This window comes from Mastigoproctus giganteus, chromosome 9 (genome assembly GCF_048544385.1).
Source record: "Mastigoproctus giganteus isolate SK-2022 chromosome 9, ASM4854438v1, whole genome shotgun sequence".
Lineage (NCBI taxonomy): Eukaryota > Metazoa > Arthropoda > Arachnida > Uropygi > Thelyphonidae > Mastigoproctus > Mastigoproctus giganteus.
This window is the reverse complement of record NC_143583.1, coordinates 207,756,612-207,781,359: the sequence shown is the minus strand read 5'-3', so window position 1 is coordinate 207,781,359 and position 24,748 is coordinate 207,756,612. Positions and strand designations below refer to the sequence as shown.

The window sequence follows — 24,748 nt, the reverse complement described above, 5'->3', positions numbered from 1 at the left end:
CTGTAGTCTGTATAGGGGACCAACAGGCCAAGATTATCAATCAGGGCTGCCGATTTGGTTGCAATGTCAGCCAAATCATTTCCTGTAATCCCGATGTGACTGGGGATCCAGCAGAAATGGATATCGAATCCACTTACATAGAGGCTGTATATTATCTGCTGAATTCGGGACAGTGTTGGATGATTGGTGTGTGACATCGCTGATAAAGCCTGTAGTGCACTCATTGAATCGGCATATATAATACACCGTTGGTAACGGTGTTTTCTTATGTGATCTAGAGCTAACTCTATGGCATGCAGCTCTGCAGTGTAAATGCTGCAGTTAACAGGTAACTGCTCTGATATGGTTTTATTTGGAAACACAGCAGCAGATCCTACATATGATTCTGACTTCGAGCCGTCTGTATAAACTGGCAAGAAGTCAGAATGTTCTGCACGGTGTTGTGAATAGAGCTGAAGGTAGACTGAAATTGGAGTATTCGACTTCGTCGCAATCTTCAGCGAGAAGTCACATGCTGGTGTTTGTGCATGCCAGGGTGGAAGGGGGTCCTTTGGTGATCGAGCGACTTTGTCTACCGAGATGTTAAGCTCATTGAGTAGCTCTTGAACACGAATGCCGAATGGGCGATTGGCGGTCCGTCGTGTGTTATAAAGATTTTCCCATCGTGGCTCGAAAACGGATGTCCACGTGGGATGGTCCGGCATCGACTTCAGCTTGAAGGCATATTGTAGCGACAACTGCATTCGTCGAAGCGACAGAGATGGTTCATTTGCTTCGACATACAGACTTTGGACAGGTGAGGTTCTGAATGCACCAGTAGCGATACGAATGGCTTGGTGATGGACGGGGTCAAGCCACCGAACAGCGCTATTTCTAGCAGATGCATACACCTGAGACCCATAATCTAATTTTGAGTGTACAAGTGCACGGTACAGACGTAGTAGAGTGCATCGGTCTGCACCCCAAGAGGTAGAAGAGAGAGAGCGGAGAATGTTAAGCCCTCTCGTACACTTTGTACGTAGCTGACGAATGTGTTGAACAAATGTCAACTTTTTGTCAAAAATGAGTCCCAGGAATTTCGCCTCTGATACAACTGGAATGGTGCTTTGTCCAAGTCGTAATTCAGGCTCGGGGTGGAGGTTACGTTTGCGACAAAAATGGACGCAAACGGTCTTCTCCGGTGAGAACCTGAAACCATTGGCCGTGGCCCAGGTGTTAACACGGTCAATAGCTTGTTGTAGTTGTCTCTCAATAACCCTCATATTGCATGATTGAGAGAATATGCTGAAGTCATCGACATAGAGTGCACTGTTTACAGTTGGAGGAAGTTGTTCAGAAATAGAATTTATTTTAATGGCAAAAAGCGTAACACTTAAGACAGATCCTTGTGGTACCCCCTCCTCTTGGCAAAAAGGCCGCGAAAGGGAGGATCCTACACGAACTTGGAAATAACGGCAGGATAAAAAATTTTTAATAAAAATGGGGAGGTGGCCTCTCAGACCGAGATTGTAAAGGTCTTTTAAAATACCAAATCTCCAAGTTGTGTCGTACGCTTTTTCCATGTCAAAGAAGATGGACACCAAATGTTCTCTTTTTAGGAAAGCATCTCGAATAGATGTTTCCAGTCTAATTAAGTGGTCCAGTGTGGACCTATTTCTTCGGAAGCCGCACTGAAAGCGGGAGAGAAGGTCGTTCGATTCTAGATACCATAAGAGACGAGCATTGACCATTCTCTCCAATATTTTGCACAGACAGCTGGTCAGAGCAATAGGACGATAGTTTTTTGGACATTTAGGATCCTTTCCCGGCTTAGCAAAAGCAAGTATAATTGCCTTGCGCCAGGTATCCGGAAAGTGCTCTTCAAGGAAGATTCTGTTATACAGGAAAAGCAAACAGTCCATGGATTCTGATGAAAGATGTTTGATCATTTCATAGTGGATGTTGTCTGGTCCAACAGCGGTAGCCTTTGTATAGGCAAGTGCTGTTTTTAGCTCGTGGATAGTAAATGGCCCATTATATGGGTGGGAACCCTTCGATGTGAACTTAAGGGCCTGATTTTCAGTCTTGCACTTTAAGACCAGAAACTCTGGGGAGTAAGATGACGTTGCAGAGATGTTAGAAAACGTTTCCCCAAGAGCATTGGCTATTGCAGTAGAGTTTGCAATAGTACATCCCTTATATTCAAGGACCGATGAGGGGTGTGCTGTGTATTTACCCTTCATTTTCCGGATTTTTTCCCAGACTACCTTGGAGTTGGTAGACTGGTTAATAGATGATGTAAAACGGATCCACGATTCCTTTTGACTCTGACGACGGATGTAGCGAGCTTTGGCTCGCGCACGTTTAAAGGCTATAAGGTTGGTCGTGGTAGGATATCGGCGGAATATCCCCCACGCTTTGTTTTGGGCCTTTTTTGCTGTTGTGCATTGGGAATTCCACCAAGGTTTGGGAAATGGTGGAAACCGGGCAGATGTTTTTGGAACTGCATTCGCAGCTGCTTGGACGATAACTTCTGTGATGTACGTTACTGCTTCATTGATAGGCTCTTGGCTGACGGTACTGAGATCAAAATTTGCCTGATTTTGGAAGGCAAACCAGTCAGCCTGATCAATCTTCCACCGTGGTAACCTGAAAGGAAGACATGGTCTCCCACTGTGTAACAAGGTTATCACAGGGAAGTGATCACTTCCGTATGGATTCTCCTCCACTTCCCAAATGAGTGAAGGGAGTAGAGAAGGGGAGCAGATAGAGAGATCAATGGCAGAAAAAGTACGGGTAGGCATGTGGAAGAAGGTGTTTTTTCCAGTATTCAGAAGGGAAAGGTCATTGTCATTGAGCATACGCTCTATGACTCGTCCCCTTCCGTTGATGTTAACACTACCCCACAGGGTGTTATGTCCGTTAAAATCCCCGAGAAGTAAGAAAGGGGGAGGCAGCTGCGTTAGAAGATCATCAAGGTCTGCCTGGGTGATGTCAGTCCCAGGTGGCAAATAAATGGAGCACACAGTTATTAAAAATCCCACTGAAAGGCGAATTGCAACGGCCTCTATGCTGGTTGTAATTAGCAAGGGCTGCACTGGGGTCTGGTTACCCACAAGGATAGCCACTCCCCCATGTACAGGGCCATCCGCAATTCTATCCTTTCGAAAAAATGTGATGTTGTGCATTGTGGGATCATCATTTGCCTTTAGATATGTCTCCTGCAAGCAAAAGCAAACTGGCTCGTGCTTTTGCAGGAGGGCCTTGATGTCATCAATATTTCGTCGGAATCCACGACAATTCCATTGTAGGAATTTAGCCATTATTTTGGCTTGGTGGGTCCATCAGGCGGCTTCCGAGGTGCTGAGGGCTTACTTTTGTCAGTCTTGGATTTATCTTTTTTGGGGAAGAATGGACGCTGCCGGTGTCCATTTCTTCCTCCGCAAAGAGTTCCAGGACTGATTCATCCGGTACCTCCTTATTCTCTACATCCATTTTTTCTGTTATTGCGGGTGGCTCTTTCGAACTTTTTGGACTGTCTTTACCACTTGGTTTGGGTAGTGGTGGAGCATTAGGAGGTACGGATATAGGAGTGGCAGCTGATTGTGTTTTTTTGGTGGGCTTTTGTGTACTCAATAAATAGCGTGCAATCGGAGTGAATGACTCTCTTGGTGGTATAGTCATCTCAGTTTGTGTCCCGATAGTGCTCTTAGCAGAAACCTTCTGGGCATATGAAGGTTTCCCGCTATTTATTGGTTGGATACGTTTTCTGGCCTCTGGGTAGGAAATATTCAGCTCTGTTTTCAGTTTTTGGATTTCTTTTTCGTCCTTCCACCGCTGGCATGCTCTTGAATAGGCGGGGTGCTCACCTTGGCAGTTGACACAGGTGGGTTTTGGAGCTGAACATTCCTTGCTCTCGTGGTCTTTCATACCACATCGAGCACAGGCAGGGTTACCACGACAAGATGTTTGTGAGTGGCCGTATTTTTGGCATCTAAAACACCGCAGTGGGTTTGGGATATAAATCCTCACTGGGCAATTTAGATAACCTGCCTTGATGGAACTTGGAGGCCGTGGGGTGTTAAATGTGAGGATAAGAACTCGGGTAGGGACGAGATTCCCATCCTTCCGTATCGATATTCTTTTTACAGCTGTGACTCCTTGGTCTTTTAATTCAGAGCAGATCTCTTCTTCAGAAACATGAAGAAGGTCCCACTCTGAAATGACGCCTCTAGAAGAGTTCAAAGTTTTGTGGGGGGTGACAATGATAGGTATTCCCCCTATTGATGTGGCGTTCAGGATTTTTTCCGCCTGTTTAAAATTGGTAGCTTCGACCAAAAGGTCGCCAGAACGCAGTCGTTTAACGGATTTGGGCGAACCTGCCAACCCTTCTAATCCTTTCTGGATGAAGAAGGGTGACATCTTTCCAATGGACTGCTCTCCGGTGGAATGGAGAATGAGGAAAAGCGGTGTAACTGATGGTGGTTGTTTATCCTCAGTTCTGGCTCGTTTTGCAGAGGTGTTATCTGCGTCATCATCTCGATTAGGTAGGGGCCTTGTTGGGGCCCCAGAAGAAGGATTTAAATTACTCATGAGAGTAAAGAAAAAATGTCTGATGCCTAAGTACCTCACCCACCACGGAGCCCTACGAGGGGGCGCCCACTCGTGAACTAGCAGGTACTGCGTACACGAATGGGACGCCGAGTTCGCTTAGAACACCATACCCACGTTACCAATAAGTCTTTATCCCGTCCCAGGACCAAAGGGAGGGAGACTTATTGGAACGCAGTTGACCCTAGCAGTATAGAACCACCCGCCGATTGATCCCAGTCGAGCCGGTCCGGGACCGCCCGTCTTGTCGAAGCAGGGGCCAAAGTGGTGTATTAAGGCTGGGCCCCTCAACCACCAGGATCCCCCTTTCCGCTTCCACGGGTCGCGGCGCACGGCTGCACACGCCGGATTCCAAAGATGTAACCCTGGAACCAAGGTATGGGCGTTAGATCCCAGTGATGCTAATCTGGAAACCCAGCAGCATCACTGGGAGGTCCCCTCACCACGTACAGGTGCCCACGTCGAGGGGAGTGTCTGGAGACTAGGCACCTGATTGAGGTGTGTAAAGCCTTGTATGGTTTGAGCATGCTCAATGCTGATGGGATTCTTACTCTTGCTCAGAATAATCACCTGAGGGCACAAATTCAAATTGAGGAAAGACAGATGTAGGATATATGTGTGGAGGTTTGCCTTTAGCCAGCGGGTAGTTGGTTAGTGGAACACACTTCCATCCTTTGTTGCAGAAGTTTATAGCCTAAATAAATTTAAGGCTCAGCTATACAGGTATTTGGAATGAATGGAGGGATGAAATGTGAGTGGTTTTTTTTTTTTTTGGCTGATGCTGCATAAGCTTGCTTTCTTGCATCATATGCCTCTACTAATGCTAACTATGCAGGGAGATCAAACCTTTAAATGCTCAAATTTTATTCTATTTGCCAATAACTAAAGGTTTCAGACAAGGCATACTTGTAACATAGCACAACCAGAAACAGACACCCTATCTGTCAAAATAGGAACACTAAATTTGTCATTGTTGTGAAATTTAACGACACATTGGCTGCAAGGGCCATATTGTCTTTCTAATTGTTAATATATTTTTATTTCATTGTAATAACTGTTATATTTTATTATATATTCCAATATGATTTAGGAAGGTTTTTTTTTTTTTTATGAGAACCCCAAACACGAGAGGTATTAGAACCTGTAGTGCTTAGTACCGTGCTTGGGTTGGAGGTTGAGAAGACGAAAATAGATATTTGTTGATATTGGACTTGAACTTCTGTAGATTGTAATTTTCAGGAAATACGTATGAAGGAAGGTTGTTCCAGAAAACGGCAGTTGAATGAATAAATGAGGAAGATGAAAAGTTGGTTCTGTTAGTTTGAAGTTGGACAGTAAATGGATGTTGGCTGGTGGCGGCATGTGTTCGGACTGTTTTGAAAGAGAGAGCGGGAATTATAGAAGCCAATTCAGAAGAACAGTGCCCATGGAAGTATCTGTAGAAGAGGCATGCAGCAGAAACAGTGCGTCTATGAGAAAGCGAGTGGAGAGACTCTGTTAGAGATGAATCATTAATTAACCTAACTGCCCTCTTCTGAATGGAATCAAGAAGCCTGAGAGAGGTTTTGGGGGCACCACCCCAGATGTGGGAACAATATTCCATGGCAGGGCAAATTTTTGATTTATACAGAGTGAGCAGCTGTTTGGAAGAAAAGTAAAGCCGAGAGCTAAAGAGAAAACCAAGTTTTTTAGATGCAGAGGAAGCAATATTTGTAATGTGCTTGTGCCAAGAGAGATTAGAAGTCAGGGTAATCGCCAAAAGAGATATATATCATTTTGCCTAGAAATCAGAGTGTCACTAAAGATAAGCATAGGAGCAGAAGAATCCTTTTTGCGAGATATAAGACAAGACCGAGTTTTAGAAGGGTTGAAATCAACTAAGTTTTCTTTGCCCCACTGGAGAATTACCTGAAGATCGGCATTTAGGGAATTGGCAGCAGATTTTCAAGAACTTGAAGCTGATTGAGCTGAACAAGGTTTCTCAAAATGGAAAGTTGAATGCAATGTGCTATTATCGGCAAAACTATGGATAGGATTTCCAGTCAATGGAAGAAGGTCATTGATATTCAAGAGGAAAAGAGTGGGGGAAAGAACTGAACCTTGGGGGACACCGGCATTAGTGGAGAAGTTAGAAGACAGAGATCCATCTACCATCACCCTCAGTGAGCGATCAGAGAGAAAACTGGATAACCAATTACTAAAAACAGTTGGCAAACCATAAGATGGAAGCTTGTTTAGAAGCCCTTTATGCCAAACACGATCAAAAGCCTTTGAGATATCAAGAGCAACTACTTGTGTTTCACCGAACCTTTCCATTGAATTAGTCCATAAATGGGTAACATAAGCCAGAATATCACCAGTGGATCGACACTGACTGAATCCATACTGGCGATCGTTGATCAGACGGAAGGTTTCTAGGTAGTTTAAGAGTTGGAGAAATCAATTAACCGCCATTACTTTAGAAAGAGTAGAAGTAATTGCAATGGGACGATAATTGGATGGGAAGGATTTGTCACCCTTTTTAGGAACTGGCTGGATATGAGGAAATTTCCAAGCAGAAGGAAAAACACCTTTGGAATAAGAAAGTGAAAAAAGGCGACAAAGAATAGGAGTAAGTTCAGGAGCACAGGTTTTGAGAACAAGTGGAGAAATACCATCAGGACCTGGAGCTTTCTTAGCATCAAGATTCATCAAAATCCTTCTGATATCCTTTTGACGGAAGACCACAGGAGGCATTGAATGGAGCATGTTAGGAACGGTGGGAGGTGTTTTACCGAGATCATTAATACATGAGCTCGAGGAAAAATGGGATGCTAGCAGGTTAGCTTTATCCTTGGCTGAAGTGACAACAGAACCATCTGGTTTGGACAGAGGTGGGAGCAGAGATGGGCAATAGCTTTGGCAAGAGACCAGAATGCTCGGCTACCATTAGGGCAAGAAGCAAGTTTTCTACTCTTGCCTGTTCAAACTCTAGTTTGGACTGATTAATAACTGCTTTACAATTGTTGCAAGCTTTGGTGTAGGCAGAAAATGAAACTGAAGAATTAGAAACAAGCCAATTACGATATGCAACATTCTTCTCTTGGACAGCCTTAGCACATTTATTGGAAAACCAAGGTTTTGATAAAGGACGAGATTTTAAAGTGGAGTGTGGGATAAAGGATTCCATTCCTGCAAGAATAATTTCACTGACACGATCTGAGCAAACGTTGACATCAGAAGTTTTGAAACAGTAATCAGACCAAGGAAAAGAAGAAAAGAAGTCTCGCAGGTCATCCCATTTTGCATTCTTGTAATGCCAAACAATACGAGGTTGGGAATAGCCATGAGATAAAGGTTCCATTGGAGAAGAGACAATCACCAAATTGTGATCTGAAGTGCCTAAAGGGCCTCTCACTTCAACCTTGTACTTAGAAGGGTTGTTTGTGAGAAAAAGATCAAGCGTATTGGCTGTATGATTAGGATTGTCCGGTATTCTTGTAGGTAAATGAACAATCTGTGCTAGGTCATTAGTAATTGCAAAAGCCTCAGCATCTCGACCTGCTGGGTCGGTGTGACAAGAAAATGGAATCCAGCTGGAGTTGTGAACGTTAAAATCACCAAGGAAAATTACCTCACTGTTAGGAAAGCTGGACTGGAGAAAGTCAGGTTGCAAAGAGAGGAAGTCAAAGAGCTCCAAGTGATTAGTGGAGTTGGGAGAACGGTAGAGAAAACAGATGAATTTTACACAATGACGTAGAGAGATTTTAAGCCAGAGAAGATCAAAGAGAGGAGATTCCAAATTGCCAAGTCTCTGACAGGGAATATCAGAACGGACATATGCACAAGTACCACCTTTGAGGCGAAAGGAATCATACAGCAAATAATTTGGACATCTGAGATGAGCAGTAGTTGAATCAACTGATAACTGAGATTCAGTCAGAAAAAGTGCATCGGGTTTGGAAGACTGCAAGTGGAAATGGAGATCCTTGAGATTGGAATTGAGACCACGTATATTTGTGAAATGAATTAGGAAGTCCTTGGGAGGTTTAGATCTTTTCGCAGATAAGCTTGCTCTATTATTTTGATAATTCATGGTGTATTCAATAGTAAGAAAAAGTGGGTGTGACATGCTGTATGAAGTAATGAAATTTTTGGATATGGCGTACATGTGGTAAGAATATACCCAGATCCTTGACATAACATGGCCTCGACAATACTCCCCGCATACACACTACTCGGACTCCCTCCAGTCACTATCTGGCAGAGTAGATGTAGCAAGATTATACACTAGCTGATCCGGAAGCCTCCTAGAGAGTTACCAATAGGTTTGGTCCGGTGTACTATCTAGCGACCAGCCTGCGAACACCGTTTTAGAGCTGTACCCTCGAAATGTAAGGAATAATGGATCTCGCCACGACATTCATCATAACCTCAAAAATCATCAATCATACTGCATGATGGAAGAGATAGGGAAGGGTTGGCCGGAACTTATCTCTAGAGACTAAACATGGGTTCCACCACTTCAAGCCTCCAATAAGCAAAGTGGTGGTATTTGACCGGTTGATGAAATAAGTCATCTACCACCTAGTAGGTAAAGAGTTTTCTTATTACGATCATGTGCTGATGATTGTAATTGCTGATGCTCTCGAGGCAGTGTTAGGTGGGTCGAAAAACTGCTAGATTGGGGGGATACAAGGACTAATAGATTAACAGTAGCCACTGGCAGAAGAGAAAGTGATTCTTGCACTGCTTCTATTGGAATGAGCAGCAGCCGGGAAAATAAGATGCAGGATATTTCAGAGACTGCTGGGAATCATGTAGCTACAAGTAAACACATGGGTTGTGTTAGGGTGGCTAAGGGGAAGAGCAGTTGAATGTATACTTACGTGTACACCAATGCTAGAAGTTTAGTAATAAATTTGATGAATTTGAGGTATTGCTCAAAACATCAAAGGCAGATATTGTTGGGATTTCAGCGACATGGTGTCACACAGATATAAGGAATGCAGAACTGGAATTTGGGGAGTACAATGTCTACAGAAAGGATACACAGGATAGGAAGGGAGGAGGAGTTATGCTATTAGTTAAAAAACACATAAAATCCAAGGAAGTGAAGCCAGTCAACATCGCTGGACAGTGCAATGTTGAGTCAGTTTGGTGTGACATAAGCATTGGGAGATCAAAATTGAGAGTAGGAGTGTGCTATAGGCCTATTGACTCTGATGAGTATAATAAGAAACTGTACAGAGAAATAGAGTGGGCCAGTAAATCAGAGAGTCTTATAATGGGGGATTTTAATTTCCCAGATATTGACTGGAATTTGGGGGCTGGTCACTCACACACTAGCAAGGCTTTTGGGGATTTATTGGATGATTGTTTTCTACATCAGCATGTTCGGGAGGCAACTAGAGGGAGTAATACTCTTGATTTGATTATCAGTAGTGATTCTTCATGCATTAAGAATCTGCAGGTAAATGAACCACTAGGTGGCAGTCATCATAATGTTCTGAAGTGGGAGTTACTCAAAGAGGTAACTACCATTAGGGGTAAAGGGAAGGGGTATTGCTTTCATAAAGGCGACAACGATGGACTGAGACAGTGTTTAAATTCTATACAGTGGGATCAACTGATGATGTTAACAACAGCAAATTCAAAATGGGAAGCATTCAAAGAATTTATCTTGGAAGCTACTAGGCTTTTCATACCAACAAAGAAATATTGTTCAAGGTTTAGGCCTAAATGGATGTCAGATGAACTAATGAGGCATATGGCAGAGAAGAAAAATGCATGGGATACATACAAATTAACACGTGACACAGAAGCCTATGATAGATACAAGTTGATCTGTAACCAAGTTACAAAGGAGGTTAGGCAGGCGAAGGCAGATTACGAGAGATCCTTGGCAAGGGATGCAAAGAAAAACAGCAAAGAGTTCTTTACTTATGTAAGCTCTAGAAGGAAGGGGATGAATCAGATTGGTCCACTTGATATCGATGGGTCAACTGTTGATGACCCTGCTCAGGTAGCTTAACAAACTAAATGAATAATTTGCATCGACATTCACACATGAGGAGTTATTCAGCAATGGGAATACCAGAGGTGAATTGAACTCTGGCAGTGAGCTGGATGATTTTGTAATAACTGAGAGCTAAGTGGAGGAGAAATTGTCGAAGATAAACTTAAAAAAGGCACCCAGGGTGGATGGGATCTATCCACTTATATTAAAGGAGGCAGCAAAGGAAGTAAGCAAACCCTTAGCCATAATTATGAGAGCTTCCTTGGACTCAGGGGAGGTACCCATGGACTGGAGATGTGCAAATGTGACCCCAATTCACAAGGGAGAATCAAAGGCTGACACAAGTAATTATAGACCTGTGAGTTTAACTTCTGTTCCCAAAAAATTAATGGAGGCACTGGTTAAAGAAGCACTGCAGGATCATCTAGACAAGACTTCAGTTATAGCTCGGACACAACATGGTTTGTTAAGGGGAAGTCTTGCCTGACCAATTTGATTGGATACTATGATGCAGTCACAAAAGAACTGGATGCAGGGAATAACTTTGATATTATATACTTGGATCTTAAAAAGGCTTTTGATACTGTTGCACATGGAAGACTGCTGCACAAATTGGAGCAGTGTGGCATTGGAGGCAAATTGCTGCTATGGATAAAAGGGTGGTTGAAGGGGAGAAGACAGAGAGTGGTAATCAATGGACACTGCTCATCGTGGACTAATGTTATTAGTGAGTCCCTCAGGGTTCAGTATTGGGTCCTTTATTGTTCTCTGTATTTATAAATGATACTGATGATGGTATATCAAGCTTAATGTCCAAGTTTGCAGACGATACGAAGGGTTGGCAGGATTGTCAAGGACACTACTGACACTATGCTGCTGCAACAGGATCTGGAAAAGTTGAGCAGATGGGCTGAGAGGTGGCAAATGAAGTTTAACATTGACAAATGTAAAGTACTACATATGGGAAACAGCAACCCCAGAGCAACATATCAACTCTGTGGTACTACACTGCCAGTGGTAGAGAATGAAAGGGACCTGGGGGTGGTTGTGCAGGCAGATATGAAGTTCTCTGAGCAGTGCAGACAGGCTGCAAGAGTAGCTCATGGTGTATTGTCAATGATATATAGGAATTTTTCTAGCAGGGATAAGGAGGTGATTATTCCCTTGTATAAGGCAATGGTCAGGCCACACCTAGAGTACTGTATACAGGCCTGGAGGCCTCATTTCAAGAAGGATGTAGGGCTGCTGGAACGAGTACAGAGAAGGGCAACAAGATTAGTGAATGGAACAAAGGGGTGCTCTTACGAAGAAAGGCTTAAGTTTTGTGAATTACAGTGTCTGGAGACTAGGCACCAGCGAGGTGATCTGATAGAGATGTACAAAGCCTTGAATGGTTTGAGCATGCTCAATGCTGATGAAATTCTTCCTCTAGCTCAGAATAATCACCTGAGTGGGCATAAATTCAAATTGAGGAAAGACAGATGTAGGATAGATGTGCGGAAATTTGCCTTTAGCCAGCGGGTGGTTGGTAGGTCGAACAGACTTCCATCCCTTGTCGTGGAAGTTGATAGCTTAAATAGGTTTAAGGCTCAGCTGGACAGGTATTTCGAACGAACAGAGGGGTGAAGTGGAAGTGGTTATTTTTTATTTATTTATTTATTTTATTTTATTATTTTTTTTTTGGCTGATGCTGCATAAGCTTGCTTTCTTGCATCAAATGCCTCTACTAATGCTAATGCTAATCTCCAAGAATGTGCAATAATGTTAATGACTGTGCATCAGTAACTGATTTAAGGTGCTTCAGCAGATATTAAAAAGGTGAGGACAGTCCACTAATAAATGACAAACAGTCTGTTGTACATGATGTGCATTGTGGAGCACTGTTACTCATTAAGAGATACAGGTGAATGAGGTGAGCATGCCCAATCCTTAGCATTAATAGAATTACTTCTTGTTGTCTGCTACTCCAGAAACTGGGGAGCCACAGCTTTGGGTCTTGTTTTATACAGTAAAGTTCGTTTCCTGGATAACCTTTCCAGACTGTTGACCAGCTCTTATAACATGCTTTAGGGATGATCTGTTTGTAATCAGTATATGGAACTTGAAAAGTCTGTGAAATAGCAGTTATCTGGTTGCTTGGCTGCAAGATCTGCTCTTTCATTTCCAGCTATTCCACAATGCCCTGGGATCCAGCAGAATGTAACAGTTTGGTTCAACTCATTGCAAGTATGTAGTTTAGAATGTATTTCTTTTATTAAAGGGTGAGAAGAATTGGAATTACTACTTAAAGCAGAGACAGCATTCAGTGAGTCAGTGTATATTAATGCAGGCATAATTAAAAGTTCAATAATCGGATGCAGAGCCACGTTTATAGCATAATGCTCAGCAGTGAAGATACTGCATTCTATTGGTAATGAGAAAGAAGTAGTGAATGAAGGGAAGCCTGCCACAGCACCTACTTGGGTTTTGGTTTTTGATTCATCTGTACAGATTTTACAGGCCTGAGAGTTAGAAATAGAGTGAGCTTCATGTAACTGTGCGACATTGGATATTACGATGTGGTTACAAAGGAACTGGATGCAAAAAATAATTTTGATATCATATACTTGGATTTCAGGAAAGCTTCTGACACTGTTGCGCATGGAAGACTACTGTACAAATTGAAGCTGTTGTTGTTGTTATTTGGTTTTTAGAAGCATTAGCAACTATTTTTTTTTTTTTTTTTTTTTTTATGAGAACCCCAAACACGAGAGGTATTATAACCTATAGTACTTAGTACCGTGCTTGGGTTGGAGGTTGAGAAGACGAAAGAAGATATTTGTTGATATTGGACTTGAACTTCTGTAGATTGTAATTTTCAGGAAATACGTATGAAGGAAGGTTGTTCCAGAAAATGGCAGTTGAATGAATAAATGAGGAAGATGAAAAGTTGGTTCTGTGGGTTTGAAGTTGGACAGTAAATGGATGTTGGCTGGTGGCGGCACGTGTTCGGACTGTTTTGAAAGAGAGAGCGGGAATTATAGAAGCCAATTCAGAAGAACAGTGCCCATGGAAGTATCTGTAGAAGAGGCATGCAGCAGAAACAGTGCGTCTATGAGAAAGCGAGTGGAGAGACTCTGTTAGAGATGAATCATTAATTAACCTAACTGCCCTCTTCTGAATGGAATCAAGAAGCCTGAGAGAGGTTTTGGGGGCACCACCCCAGATGTGGGAACAATATTCCATGGCAGGGCGGATTTGCGATTTATACAGAGTGAGAAGCTGTTTGGAAGAAAAGTAACGCCGAGAGCGAAAGAGAAAACCAAGTTTTTTAGATGCAGAGGAAGCAATATTTGTAATGTGCTTGTGCCAAGAGAGATTAGAAGTCAGGGTAATCCCCAAAAGAGATATATCATTTTGCCTAGAAATCGGAGTGTCACTAAAGATAAGCATAGGAGCAGAAGAATCCTTTTTGCGAGATATAAGACAAGATTGAGTTTTAGAAGGGTTGAAATCAACTAAGTTGTCTTTGCCCCACTGGAGAATTACCTGAAGATCGGCATTTAAGGAATTGGCAGCAGATTTTCGAGAATTTGAAGCTGATTGAGCTGGACAAGGTTTCTCAAAATGGAAAGTTGAATGCAATGTGCTATCATCAGCAAAACTATGGATAGGATTTCCAGTCAATGGAAGAAAGTCATTGATATACAAGAGGAAAAGAGTGGGGGAAAGAACTGAACCTTGGGGGACACCGGCATTAGTGGAGAAGTTAGAAGACAGAGAGCCATCTACCATCACCCTCAGTGAGCGATCAGAGAGAAAACTGGATAACCAATTACTAAAAACAGTTGGCAAACCATAAGATGGAAGCTTGTTTAGAAGACCTTTATGCCAAACACGATCAAAAGCCTTTGAGATGTCAAGAGCAACTACTTGTGTTTCACCAAACCTTTCCATTGAATTAGTCCATAAATGGGTAACATAAGCCAGAATATCACCAGTGGATCGACACTGACGGAATCCATACTGGCGATCGTTGATCAGACGGAAGGTTTCTAGGTAGTTTAAGAGTTTGCGGTTAATTGATTTCTCCATTACTTTAGAAAGAGTAGAAGTAATTGCAATGGGACGATAATTGGATGGGAAGGATTTGTCACCCTTTTTAGGAACTGGCTGGATATGAGCAAATTTCCAAGCAGAAGGAAAAACACCTTTGGAATAAGAAAGTGAAAAAAGGCGACAAAGAATAGGAGTAAGTTCAGGAGCACAGGTTTTGAGAACAAGTGGAGAAATACCATCAGGAACTGGAGCTTTCTTGGCATCAAGATTCATCAAAATCCTTCTGATATCCTTTTGACGGAAGACCACAGGAGGCATTGAATAGAGCATGTTAGGAATGGTGGGAGGTGCTTTACCAAGATCATTAATACATGAGCTCGAAGAAAAATGGGATGCTAGCAGGTCAGCTTTATCCTTGGCTGAAGTGACAACAGAACCATCTGGTTTGGACAGAGGTGGGAGCAGAGATGGGCAAAAGTTGCGGCCAATAGCTTTGGCAAGAGACCAGAACGCTCGGCTACCATTAGGGCAAGAAGCAAGTTTTCTACTCTTGCCCGTTCAAACTCTAGTTTGGACTGATTAATAAAACTGCTTTACAATTGTTGCGAGCTTTGGTGTAGGCAGAAAATGAAACTGAAGAATTAGAAACAAGCCAATTACGATATGCAACGTTCTTCTCTTGGACAGCCTTAGCACATTTATTGGAAAACCAAGGTTTAGATAAAGGACAATGAAATTATTGTCCTTTATCTAAATTATTGAAATGTCAGTGAAATTATTCTTCCATTCCTGCAAGAATAATTTCACTGACACGATCTGAGCAAACGTTGACATCAGAAGTTTTGAAACAGTAATCAGACCAAGGAAAAGAAGAAAAGAAGTCTCGCAGGTCATCCCATTTTGCATTCTTACAATGCCAAACAATACGAGGTTCGGAATAGCCATGAGATAAAGGTTCCATTGGAGAAGAGACAATCACCAAGTTGTGATCTGAAATGCCTAAAGGACCTCTCACTTCAACCTTGTACTTAGAAGGGTTGTTTGTGAGAAAAAGATCAAGCGTATTGGCTGTATGATTAGGATTGTCCGGTATTCTTGTAGGTAAATGAACAATCTGTGCTAGGTCATTAGTAATTGCAAAAGCCTCAGCATCTCGACCTGCTGGGTCGGTGTGACTAGAAAATGGAAGCCAGCTGGAGTTGTGAACGTTAAAATCACCAAGGAAAATTACCTCACTGTTAGGAAAGTTGGACTGGAGAAAGTCAAGTTGCAAAGAGAGGAAGTCAAAGAGCTCCAAGTGATTAGTGGAGTTGGGAGAACGGTAGAGACAACAGATGAATTTTACACAATGAAGTAGAGAGATTTTAAGCCAGAGAAGATCAAAGAGAGGAGATTCCAAATTGCCAAGTCTTTGACAGGGAATATCAGAACGGACATATGCACAAGTACCACCTTTGAGGCGAAAGGAATCATACAGCAAATAATTAGGACATCTGAGATGAGCAGTAGTTGAATCAACTGATAACTGAGATTCAGTCAGAAAAAGTACATCGGGTTTGGAAGACTGCAAGTGGAAATGGAGATCCTTGAGATTAGAATTGAGACCACGTATATTTGTGAAATGAATTAGGAAGTTTTTGGGAGGTTTAGATCTTTTCGCAGATAAGCTTGCTCTATTATTTTGACAATTCATGGTGTATTCAATAGTAAGAAAAAGTGGGTGGGACATGCTGTATGAAGTAATGAAATTTTTGGATATGGCGTACATGTGGTAAGAATATACCCAGATCCTTGACATAACGTGGCCTCGACAATGCTCCCCACATGCACACTACTCGGACTCCCTCCAGTCACTATCTGGTAGAGTAGAGGTAGCAAGATTATACACTAGCTGATACGGAAGCTTCCTAGAGAGTTACCAATAGGTTCAGTCCGGTGTACTAACTAGCGGCCGGCCTGCGAACACCGTTTTAGAGCTGTACCCTCGAAATGTAAGAAATATTGGATCTCGCCACGACATTCATCATAACCTCAAAAATCATCATACTGCATGATGGAAGAGATAGGGAAGGGTTGGCCGGAACTTATCTCTAGAGACTAAACATGGGTTCCACCACTTCAAGCCTCCAATAAGCAAAGTGGTGGTATTTCACCGGTTGATGAGAGTCATCTACCACCTAGTCATCCTAATATAACTAAGCCCATATTGCTCCGGGAATATGCGTGGTCATTCCCCTGACCTTTCTGCATCATCCGTATTTGGTGGCTCACGGGCTCGAACCCCGGTCTAATCAAGAAGCGTGTGCTAGGCACTGCCACTCCTTCCCACCTGGCTATGGAGGTGCAATACAAATTGGAGCAGAATGGTATTAAGGGTAAGTTGCTACAATGGATGAAAGGATGTTTGAGTGGGAGAAGACAGAGGGTGGTAATCAATGGGTGCTGCTCTTGGTGGACTAATGTTATTAGTGGATTCCCACAGGGCTCGGTACAAAGGTTGGCAGGGTTGTTAATGACAGTAATGGCAATGTGCTATTGCAACAGGATCTAGAAAATTTGGGCAGATGGGCTGAGAAGTGGGAAACGAAGTTTAACATTGCAAATGCAAAGTACTGCATATGGGTAGAAGTAACCCCAGAGAAACATACCAACTGTGAAGTACCAACCAAATGTGTGGACAGGCATTTGGATGGAATGGTGTGATTTTTTTTTTTTTTTTTTTTGGCTGATGCTGCATAAGCTCATACACTTGCTTTCTTGCATCTCATGCCACTACTACTACTACTACACTTATCATCATCAGCCATTTTCAATCCACTGCAGGATGAAGGCCTCTCCAGCAACTTTCCAGTTCCTTCTGTTTTGAGCACTGGCCATCCATTTACTACTCGAAAACTCATGAATTTCATCTATCCATCTCCGGCTTTGTCTTCCAGGTTTTCTTCTAGCTCCTCTTGGGTACCATTCTGTTATTTTCTTAGTCCATCTGTCATCATGTCTTCGAGCTATGTGTCCTGCCCAAGACCATTTTAGTTCTTTAGTTTTGATAAGAATGTCCTTTACTTGAGTTGCTGCCTAATCCATGTGTTTCTCTTCTTATCTAACAGTCTGATTCCCAATATGATTCGTTCCATTCTTCACTGTGTAGTTCTCAGCTTCTCTTCCATTCTTTTGGTGAGTGCCCAAGTTTCACTTCCATAAGTCGTGGTGGGGAGTATACATTGATTCATTATTTTACGTTTCAGACAAACTGGGATATTGCTCTTCAGTATGTGACTATATTTCCTGAATGCTATCCATCCAAAATTTATTCTTCTCTTGACTTCCAGCCATTTATCATTATTACAGCTAATAACTTGTCCCAGATAAGTATATGACTCCACCTTTTCAATTACTGCTCCTTCAATCATTATTTCCCTTTCCGTGGCATACTTGTTCATCATTACTTTTGTTTTAGCCATATTCATCTTTAGTCCAAAATCCTTACTAACTGTGCATAACTGATTAAGATTTTCCTCTAATTTTTGGGATCGTGGCTTATGACCACAATGTCATCTGCAAATCGTAAATGGTTTAGGTACTCTCCGTTCACATTGACTCCTTTCTGCGACCAGTCTAATCTTCTGAAAGCTTCCTCAAGGGTAGCAGTAAACAGCTTCGGAGATATTGTCTCCCCTTGTCGGACTCCTTTCTCGATTTTAAATTTGCTACTGTCTTTGTCTAGTCTAATAAAGGATGTAGCACTCTCATATATTTTCTTCAAAATCATAATATATGGAGTATCTATGCCTTGTCTTTCCAGTGCCCGAAACATTGCCTTATGCTGTATGGAGTCAAATGCCTTTTCATAATCCACAAATGCCAGGCATAATGGTGTTTTATATTCATTTGCTTTCTCCATTAGCTGTGATATTACGTGAAGGTGATCGATAGTTGAGAATCCTGTCCTAAAGCCAGCTTGCTCTTTCGGTTGATTCTCATCAAGTATTCTTTCTAATCTGTTAGTAATGACCCTTGTGAACAACTTGTAGATATGGGATAACAAGCTAATTGGTCTATAATTTCCAATTTCTGATTTATCTCCTTTCTTATGCAGCAAAACTATGATTGCATTATTCCACTGCTTAGGCATCACAGCTTTTCTAATGCACTTTGTGAAGAGCCTTGCCAGTTTTTTGTGTTATGTCTCTTCCTCCCAATTTTAACAACTCTACAGTAACTTCATCTTCCCCAGGGGCTTTCCGATTCTTCATTTTCTTCAATGCATGTTCTACCTCATCAGGAAGAATATCGGGTATGTCGTATGTGTTGCTACTTTGCAATCCATCTTCCCCACTGCTGGTATCATTCCCTCACTACTTGTATAATTCTCTATAGTAGTCTTCTGCTATTTGAATTATGCCTTCTCTGCTGTTTATAAGTACACCATCGCTATTCTTCAGTTTCAGTATCATTTGTCTTTCTGTATTACTGCTCATGGCTGCTGATTTAAATCCTTTGTTTTCCCTTAATGTTTGTTCTACTTTTCTTGTGTTAAATCTTATGTCCTCTCAGTCTCTTTCTAATGGCTTTGCATAACTCAGTATACTCTTTCACATAATAAAAGACATGATCCTAATAGACACTATAAATCACAGCATCAGACTAACATAGAAGGAAAAATGAAGTTAGTTCTTAGGTCTGAGCTACGAAAAGAACATGTGACTAAGAAAAAGGAAGAAATCAGAATATATTTGCTAAAGTAAGTTGTGAAGACTTGGCGATGATAGAAGCATCCTATGAAATTGCTTTAGTATTGGGGAAAAAAAAGAAACCTTTTTCTGACAGAGAAGAAATTGTTAAGCATTGTCTCCAAATATATGCATGCCATCTTGGTAATAAAGGTATTGAAAGGAAGCAGACGAAATTGCTATATCAAGGCAGACAGTTACGAGACGTATCGAGGAACTCTCTCAGGATGTATCTCAGCAACTGGAAGATCTTGTCCATTCTTGTACTTTCTTTTCTCTAGCTTTGGATGAATCAAGAGACATATGTGGTGTAGCCCAGGTAAGCATTTTTATAAGAGGAATTGATGATAATTTTAATGTTTTTGTAGAACTTGCCAGTCTGGAGTCATTGCATGGTAAAACAAGATCAGAGAGATTTGAAAAAGTAAAATCATGCCTAGAAAATCTAAAATTAGATTATAGTAAACTCATCAGTGTGTGTGTACTGACGGAGTGCCGTTAATGATCGGTAAAGCCAATGGCACTACAACTTTGCTTGAAATTTTTTTAAATCTTCCTGTACTAAAATATCACTGCATTATACACCAAGAGGCACTGTGTGGAAAAACTTTAAATATGCAGCACGTTATGTTACCGGTTGCGAAATTTGTGAATAAAATTAGAGCAAGAGCATTAAACAGACAAGAATTCAGAGAATATTGTGAGTTGTTAGATTTGGAATATGAACTTGTCCTTCATTGTGAGGTGCACTGGCTTTCTGGAGGACAGGTTCTGAGTAGATTTTAGAAACTGAAAAATGCTGTTTATAATTTTTTAGAACAGGAAAATGAACTACCTAATGAAAGAACCTTATTATTAGATAACAACTGGCTATTTGATTTGGCATTTTTTGTTGATGTTACTTAGTTGATGGTATGTTACTCTGGCGTTACTGGTACCCATATGCAGTACTTTACATTTGTTAATGTTAAACCTCAGTCGCCACCTCTAAGCCAATCTGCTCAACTTTTCTAGATCCCATTGCAGTAGCATACTGTCATTACTATCATTAACAACCCCACCAACCTTTGTATCATATGCAAACTTGGACTTTAAGCCTGCATTACCTTCATCAATATCATTGATAAATACAGAAAACAACAATGGGCCCAACATGGACCCCTGGGGCACTCCACTAATAACGTTAGTCCATGAAGAGCGGTGTCCATTGATTACCATTCTGTCTTCTCCCACTCAACCATCCGGCAGAGATTCAGAAACGGGTGCCCCTTCCAGACTGCTAGCGATACAGCCGTGATTGACGGGTGTTGACTCCGCCTATCGTCACGTGATCTCCTTAAGAGACGGATGCAGCCGGCACGGTAGAACACGCACTGCGTGCCACGTAACTAACGTGGAAACACGTGTTTTGATTACGGTAATGGAAACACTAGGAAACACGTGTTTTGATTACACGTGGTTGCGAGATACTTCTATTGATTATTGGTATTGTTTATTGTTCCCACCCCTCACATAGACGGGGGTCTGGGGGCGGTAGCCCCCAGAACAAAAAAATATTAAAAATTAATAAAGAAAAAATGGCCGCAATCAATAGCCGTACTTGTTACTTGTGGTGTTTTGATATCACGTGGTTGCGAGGTATGTCTTTTGTTTATTGGTATTTTTCTCTGTGCCACGTAACTAACGGCACTGGAAACACGCGACGATATGAAACCGTCCTCGTATATTTTTATTGTTCATCACATATTTAATAAATTATTCATCACATATTTGTTTCAGGAGCAAATATACGTGGGAATTAATAAAGAAAAAGAATGGCCGTGGTGGCCGTTACTTTGTGGTGTGTTTGATATCACGTGGTTGCGAGGTATGTCAGCTGAATAATTCCGGGGGTGTGGGGGCTGGAGCCCCCACATAAACGGGGGTCTGGGGGCGGTAGCCCCCAGAAAAAAAAAGTAAAAAAATAATAAAAATTAATAAAGAAAAAGAATGGCAATTTAAAAAAAAAAAACCAAGAAACAAAAAATTACAGGACGAACTGTAGTAACCAGCCAATCAACAGTAATCAATCAATAGTAATCAGCCAATCACAATGTGAATGGCTGATTACTATTGCGCCATTTCCAGGCTCTGGTGGTCATTTTTAGTCTATATTTCATTTGTGCGGGTGTCCTGTTGCTGCTGTGTAAAATTCGACTCCTACCTCGCAGAGTACATGTGGCCAAGGAAAATTCCAGCAGCAGCGATCTGACGCTTGAATTTTTAAAAGCAGTAAGTACTGTATATAACCGAGGATTGAAGGTGGACACCCGACCAATGACGTGAGTGGTTTTTCTTTGTGCCAGTTCAATCTGATAGTTTGTCTTAGAAATAGCATAGAAAAACGTGCATTTTTTTATCCTCCTAAGAAACAAGTGATTGCATTTCGTGTAACTTTTTGTTTTATATTAATATTTTGTTGATTTGCGGTTCCTTTTTTTTCGCGAAATTTCGTTGTCCCCTTTTCAGCTAAATCAGATTCATTCCAATATCACGTGACTTTTTATTTTCGCGAAAAAACGTGCATTTTTGTTCCTTTTCTTTCACGAAATTTCTTGGTCCCCTTTTCAGCTATATCAGACTCATTCAAATATCACGTGACTTTTTATTTTCGCGAAAAAACGTGCATTTTTGTAACTTGGATTTACCGTGTAACTGGGATTTACGATTTGTTTTCTGCCGCCATTTTTGTTGCTGTGCCAAGTGCCGTTCGCGTGTCACTTGAAATCCATCGGGCGAGGAGAGGAGGGGGAACGCAGTGAGTGGGCGGTGTCACAACCCGCCAATCATTGCTTTTCCCCTCCTCTCCTCGCCGCCATTTTGAAAGGGGCACCCTTTTCTGAATCTCTACCAACCATCCTTTTATCCATTGTAGGAATTTTCGCATAATGCCATACTGTTCCAACTTGTACAGTAGTCTTCCGTGTGCAAAAGTATCAAAAGCTTTCCTAAAATCCAAGTATATATCAAAATTATTTTTTGCATCCAGTTCCTTTGTGACCACATCATAGCATCCAATGAAATTGTTCAGACAAGCCTTCCCCTTAACAAACCCATGATGTGTCTGAATTGTTGCTATAGTCTTGTCTAGATGATCCTGCAGTGCTTTGTCAATCAGTGACTCCTTTATTTTCCCCGGAACAGAAGTTAAACTAACAGGTCTGTAATTACTCACATCACCTTTTAATCCCCTTTTGTGAACTGGGGAAGCATTTGCACATCTCCAGTCTGTGTGTGTGGGGGGGGCTCCTCCCTGTGTCCAAGGATGCCCTCGTAATCATGGCTAAGGGCCTGCTTACTTCCTTTATTATGGAAAAAAAAATCAGTACAAACTAAAGCTGTGAAATGTTTGCTATCCTTCAAGGGCAGAACAGTAACTTTTCACTGTAATTGTAGACATTTGTATTATTTTCACCTGAACAGCCTAGAAATCAGGATATTAACAATTGGTCCTCATCTTACATAATACTTCATGGCAGCACCTCTTTCAGTTACTTCGCAATATATGCTCTGAATGAATTTAAGAATATAAAATGTTCTTTTTCTCATCGATTACGCTTCCCTGCTTACTTATCAATATTATTATTAAAAGTAATCGCTTAATTTTTTTTCTGAATATGTCAAAAAACTATATAATGGATTCAAACTTTTCATTCAAATACTATCACATTATTTCGCTGATACGTTACTTTTATTATCCACCATTCGTATATGGCTGTAATCAATGCTAATAAAAATGTCTATTCGCTTGTGAGTGGCGGGCGCCAATCCTTCACTTTCACAAAAGAAACCCGCGTAAAATCGTTCAATTAATTTTTTCACATGGCTCCCCATACAACATATAATAATTAAATATAATAAAAGAATAATATACAGAACTTGAACGAAATAGCCTGTTTGACGCTACAATTACAAAAAAATAAATGAAATCCTTACCAGGGCACAAGGAAAAACTTTCGTAACAATTATTACAATTACTAATTCTCTGATTTTCTACGAATTACAGCTGTCTAGCTAGTTTTATTTTCTTCACAAAAATAAATTAACGAAATATAAAAACAAAACAAACCGGAAACACAAATCTTTGAGACAAACGCTCTGCACACGGTTCTCACACTGTGATCAGCGCGCCCTCACTACGATTTCCCCATATATTTCAGTTTTAAAGCAGAAATTAGTGCTGTAATTAGTGCTTACTTATCCAGTGCTGTGTGGTTCTTTTATTTCTTTTTATTCGTGTTTTTTTTTATTCTATTTTATCATATTTCGTATTTACTCAATTTTTGCCTTTACGTATTTAACTCCTTTAGCTTCATGTCTTGGCCTAATTAAACACGATTCACACGAAGTTTAACATTGACAAATGCAAAGTACTGCATATGGATAGAAGTAACTCCAGAGAAACGTACCAACTGTGTGGTATTACACTTAAGGTGGTAGAAAATGAAAAAGACCTGGGAGTAATTGTGCAGTCAGATATGAAGTTTACTGAGCAATGCAGACAGGCTGCCAGGGCAGGTCATGGGGTTTTGTCAATGATAAACGCAAGACAAGAACAGAGAGTATTAAAAGTCTCTTTTGATGGAATATGGGTTTGAAATGGACGTAAAGAAATTTAGAACCAAACACCCATGCTATGCCTCCTTCATAGTGATATGCACATCTATCGCGACTAATACTGTCATGAGCCAGAAGAACTGGCCTCCAGGAACACTGGTTAAGCTTGTTAAAGAAAGATGCCCCGTGAGGGCGCACAGACAAAACTCACAATCTAATCCAACATAGCAACTAATGGCTAGTTTGGAGACTGAATCAAAAACTATGCAATTGCGATATTTCCTACAAAATGTCACGAGTTTATCTAATAAGCTCCACTCCCTCCAAACGCTTTTATCTCTCAGAGAAACTGATCTCATCAATTTAACAGAGACCTGGCTGACAAATCGATATACTTCTTAAAACTTCCCCTTACAAAGGTATCGGAAACAGTAGAGGTATGGGAAGAGGAGGAGGCGTCCAAATATTCTTTCCAATCCAGTGGCAGGCGATTAGAGTTAAACTAAACCAGTCTAACAACTTTGAAGCTTTGTGTGTAACACTGGTGAACCGACAAATGAAAATACAACTCTGTTTGGTTTACCTCCCTCCTGACCATTCCGAAGTTACACGGATTGAACTTCAGACCTGGTTAGTAACAAGCCTAGCCCCTACTCAACAAACTGTTGTGGGTGGAGACTTCAATATGCCAGTCCCAAGACATGTAAAAGCTCTACAAGCCTTAACGTTAAACTTGAATTCTTTAGCCCTCAGGAGACATATCACACCACCAACGAGAAAAGGTCAAGCTTTAGAC

At 41.3% G+C, this 24,748-nt stretch overlaps 1 protein-coding gene across 1 annotated transcript in view; it reads right to left on the bottom strand.

Annotated features, from left to right (window-relative positions):
- Window positions 1–23,501, bottom strand: part of LOC150081078 (uncharacterized) — a 117,011-nt gene extending 93,510 nt beyond the window's left edge. The window contains exon 1 of the mRNA XM_090381104.1: window positions 23,332–23,501. The gene's annotated coding sequence lies outside the window, so the exon portion shown is untranslated. The remainder of the gene's footprint in view (window positions 1–23,331) is intronic.
- Window positions 23,502–24,748: the final 1,247 nt, after the last annotated feature.